The sequence below is a fragment of the Pseudorasbora parva genome, chromosome 4, assembly GCF_024679245.1.
Source record: "Pseudorasbora parva isolate DD20220531a chromosome 4, ASM2467924v1, whole genome shotgun sequence".
NCBI classification, from domain to species: Eukaryota; Metazoa; Chordata; class Actinopteri; order Cypriniformes; family Gobionidae; genus Pseudorasbora; species Pseudorasbora parva.
In genome coordinates, this window is record NC_090175.1 from 34,068,010 (window position 1) to 34,073,269 (window position 5,260).

The 5,260-nt window shown below is 46.9% G+C and overlaps 1 pseudogene; it reads right to left on the reverse strand.

Annotated features, from left to right (window-relative positions):
• Positions 1–322: 322 nt before the first annotated feature.
• Positions 323–2,633, reverse strand: LOC137073795 (uncharacterized; annotated as a pseudogene).
• Positions 2,634–5,260: the final 2,627 nt, after the last annotated feature.

The window sequence follows — 5,260 nt, forward strand, 5'->3', positions numbered from 1 at the left end:
GGACAACAACTTAAGGGGAATATTCCCCAGAGGCTCAAAAGGGAATTGAGACAGAGCTTCCAGCACCATGGAGAGGTCCCATTCAGGGATCGTTCTCCTAATGACTGGCAAGGAGCGACGGGCGCCCTTCATAAATCTGCGGATTAGAGAATGCTGCCCAACCGTTGAGCCCTCAAAACCGACATGACAAGCAGAGATAGCTGCCAGATAGACCTTAATAGTGGAAAAAGACCTGCCCTTATCCATAAGGTCTTGGAGGAAACACAAGATATCAGCGACTGAGCACTGATATGACGTGAGACCCCACCCATCACACCACTCATCGAACACCTGCCACTTACAGCCATACAAGGACCGTGTAGAAACGGCCCTGGCATTCTGTATAGTAGCCACCACGCGCGGGGGAAGCCCTAACGCGCTTAGGTTCGTCCTCTCACGGGCCAAGCCCAGAGAGCTACCCTGTCCGGGTGTGGGTGATAAATCTCCCCGTTCGCTTAAGACAATAGGTCTATGCGGAGGGGGAGGCACCACGGCTGGGCATACAACAGAGGGATTATCTCTGCCAGCCACGGCGCTTTGGGCCACCTGGGTGCTATCAGGATGAGAGAAAACCCCCCCTCTCTCGCCCTGGCCAGTGTGAGAATTATCAGGCACAGGGGAGGAAAGGCATACAGCAGCACTCTGGGCCACGGGTGGGCCAGTGTGTCCACCTCGAGGGGCGCGTCCAAGTCCTTTAGCGAGAAGAACATAGGACAATGGCTGTTTTCGCGCGAGGCGAACAGATCTACGGGCGCCCGTAGTCTCATCCATATCATGTCTACTATCTGAGGGTGGAGGTGCCAATCTCCGAAGAGCGGGTTCCCCCTCGATAGAAGATCCGCGCCTCTGTTCAGAATTCCCGGAACATGAGTCGCGCGTAACGACAGGAAAACTCGCCCGCTCCATACCAAACGCTTGTAAGCTAGGGCATGAAGCTTCGGCGAGCGCGCGCCGCCTTGACGATTGATAGCCACTGTCGTGGTATCGTCGCAGCGTACGAGCACATGATGTCCCTGCAGACGAGGCAGAAAATGATTCAGAGCCTTCTAATTGGTTAGAAGCTCTAAATAATCTATGTGCTCTGAACGTAGTTTGCTCGGCCGCAAACCGTTCACAGTTCTGCCCTCCTGGGTGGCACCCCAGCCTGTTAGCGACGCGTCCGTCGTCACGACTTTCCGCAACATGACAGTCCCCAGAGGGGTACCCTGTGCGTAAAAGTCCGCGCTCTTCCAGTGGCGCAGAGCTGCAGCGCAGGTGCGCGTCACTGTTACAGAGCGGCAAAGATCGTGTAACGGGCTGAAATGTAGTGACAAAACCCATTTCATGAACGCCCTCATCCTCAGGGGTCCTAGTGGCAAAAACTGGATAGCTAAAGCCATAAGACCCTGTAGCCTGAGACATGTGCGATATCGCCCCCTCGCCCCCTCTCTGAACTGTGACAGACAGTTCGTCAGAGAGAGAACGCGCTCTTGAGAGAGACGTGCTCGCATGGAGACTGAGTTGAGCTCCATGCCCTGGAAGATCACCCTCTGACTGGGTGTAAAGTTGCTCTTGTTCACATTCACCCTGAAGTCCAGAGATCGGGTGTGCGCGAGCACACGGGAGGTGTCCTGCAACACCTTTTCCCTCGAATCGGCTATGATGAGCCAATCGCATATGTATGTCAGGATCCGTAGACCAGACATTCTTAGGGGAGTGAAGTCCGCTTCCACATGCAAACAGAAAGTTCGGGGGCTTAATTTTTGCCCGAACGAAAGCACCGTGAGTTCGTAACAAATGCCTTGATAGGCGAAACGAAGAAACTTCCGGTGTGGTGGATAAATGCTTATGTGGAGAAAAGCATCTCTCAGATCGACCGATGTGAACCAGTCGTTCCGTTTCATGACACGGGCGAGCGAACCAAGGGTTAACATTATGAATCTGTATTTCCTCAAATGTTTGTTCAACACCCTGGGGTCCAGAATAGGACGGAGGGAACCGTCCTTCTTTGGGACCAGGAAATAACGGGAAAAGAATCCCTGGTTTATCAGATTGTGGGGAACCACCTGAATCACACCTTGGTTTAGAAGAGAGGAGATTTCCTCCTTCAGGACGTGGGCCGTGCTTTCCTCTGTGTGAGAAAAGAGAACGCTGCTGAAACGTGGATGTTTCATAGCAATCTGCAGACGATAGCCCTGTAATATCATGCGTAATACAATAAGCCAGGCTGACACACAGCTCGTGTGAATGCTCGTCCGGGCCGTGCTGGCTTCGAGCATGCCTAGCTGGCTTATTTGTGATGCAATGGCGCCCTCTAGTGGAGAAACTAGGGACGACACGTGCAGGTTCACCATTACGAGAGAAAGGGTATTTCCCTACATTGAGAGGGTATCTCGCTGTGACGAATTCATTTGATTCGTTAGATTTATTGTGTTTTTTGTGTTTCTGTGTGTGTTGTGTTTTCTGGGAAACACTGGGGCCGAAGCCTTTATTATTTGGGTGAGGGGAACACAGTATGTGCGGTGTGGTTACACTGCTTTTGAACTTTTCCTCACGACAATCCCCTTGAACAGGGGGGAACACACATCGTCCACTAAACACATGGGCTGGGCAGCCACGGGAGGGGGACATCCTACAGCAGGAACCTTCCGTCCTTTGGACAGGGGTCCTGGGGCAGGAAGAAAGCCCAGAAAACTTCTTTCGAGGCTTTTCCTTGACCTGATTAAAATTACGTCCCGGGACCGGGGGGTTAGGCAAACGCACAGGGGGCGCCTGGCGTGGGACCGTCTTCCTGGGAAGATACAATATGAAGGCCTCGTGCTCCTTCTTGTCGTCGCATCGTTGTTGCATCATAGCAACTGCGGGGCCAAAAAGAGCCCGTCCGGGCTCTACCGGGGCGCCTGCGATACGTTTCTTTTCGCTATCCGGGAGACCAGAGAGGTTGAGCCAGAGCGAGCGCTCTCCTACCACGGAAAGCGCCATAGAGCGCCCGCAGGTTTGGACGACCTGACGAGCATTACGGAGAACGAGGTCGTTAACCGTGATGATCTCCTTCCACAGTGCAGGAGAGGGAGAAGATCCCTTATCTAACTGCTGGCCCAGATCGTCCAGGATCTCCGCTTGGTAAGCGGAAAGGAGGGAGGAGACATTCAGAGTCCTCCCTTACGCAACAAAAATATATTTCTCAATATATTAGTTGACAATATATTTCTCAATATATTAGTTGACAATATATTTCATGTGTCTCCATATATTGTGAAATTTACATGGTAATATATCATATGATATATTATATAATAATATATTATATATCCAAGTCATATATTGCAATATATGGGACAATACTGCAATTATTGCCGTTTTCATATATTGACTAAATACATATCATTATACTATTCAATATATTGCTATGTATATTGAAATATATCCTACAATATATGAAATTATATATTGGAAGAGTCATTGTATATATATGTAAATATATATGTAAAATTATATGAGATAATATACCTCAATGTACTGGATAATATAATCAGATTTATATGGGAACATATGTCTTAAATATATTGATTTATATTACATAGTATATAATTATCATATTGTATGTGGTAAATATGAAGTAATCTAATGTACACTGTCTGTCATATATTTTAAAATATAACAGATTAAAATATAATATAGAAATTAGGGCCGCGACTCGATTAAAAAAAATAATCTAATTAATTAGAGGCTTTGTAATCGCATTTTAATTGCATATAAATATTTGACCTGAGAACAATGAGAAGTAATTTTTCACATGTATTTTTAGTATACCATTGAATAATGACTGAATACATAAGCTTAATCAACAAAATATTGTTTATTTATTTCAGTCCAGCAGACCAGTGCATGTTTGCCAGTTTAGCAAAAGCATTTTTGTGATATTTGAGGCTCAATGTGCTGCGGTGATACGCGAATTCCTTGTTGTATAGCTTGCACACAACCATGCTCTTGACGACGCTTCCATTCTTTCGTTTTTTAAAACAAAATTTCCCATCCACGGGGCCGAGCAAAGCAGTCTCATCAGCTTCTTCGTTCCATAGCTTCGTTCATGTTCACATGGTTCGTTGTTGTCGTGACTCCGGAGCGCTAGTTGGTGTTTCAGTATAATTGGTCCGTCGAAACTCATTCATTGAAAAACGTTCCGCGGTGCAAAAATAAGTGTGGTAAAAAATTTTTTTTTTTTGCGTAATTAATTAACGCGTTAAAGTCACGTAATTAATTAATCTTAATTAACGCGTTAAAGTCCCGGCCCTAATAGAAATATTTTCTAAATTTAGAAAATATATTGAATGTCATGCACCATCATATTTTCTAAATATAGAAAATATATTGAATGTCATGCACCATCTGATTTGGGCTATTGTTAATCAACCTCTGTAAACATATGCAGGAGCTTGCTTAACTCACAAAAAATACTTTGTTTCAATAAACATACATTAAATAATTCAGTTTTGTTTGTATATCAATGTATTTTAATATATGAATCAATATATAGCAATAGGTTGTCCATCCATATATTGCTATATATTTTCAAATATATGAGGAAGTTTCTGATACATTGAAATATATTTTCTAATGTATTGCAATATAAATTCTAGTATATTGCAATATATTTTTGTTTCGTAAGGGCTAACAGCCAAGGCCGAGGATTTATAAACGGCCTGGTGCACCGAGGCAGAAAAACGGTCCATCCTGTTAGGAAGGACCGGCTTCGGGGGGGCGGGCAGCCCTCCCTGGACTGGGTTGAGGTGTCTGGCAATGGAGGGCTCAATGGCAGGCGGTTCGCCCATGCCGCGAGCCGCCATATCTTTAACCTCCAGCCCCGCGAGACCGTGTTTAAGATCGAGCGGGTCGTTCCAGTAGTGCCTCATGTGCTTAGCGCACGCTGGAAGAACGGGAAAGAGTTCTTTCCTCGGGCCGGGGGGGCTCCCAACACTTTGTCGGTGGCGCTCTGTGGAGCCGGCCATTTAATGTTGAGACGAGCGGCCGCTCGCTCACACACATCCAGGAGGATGGATTGAGGCAAGGCCGCGGGGGCGCTAGCCTGGGGAATAACAGAGGGCGGGATGGCCTCCTCGTCCTCCGAAATTTCAAGAAGGCCCGCGTCGTCGTAATCACCGGACCCGGCAAGATCGTAGGCGAGCGGGAGGTTACCCATGAAGATGTCCTCTTCGGGGAACTCAGGATTGGGCTGGTCAGC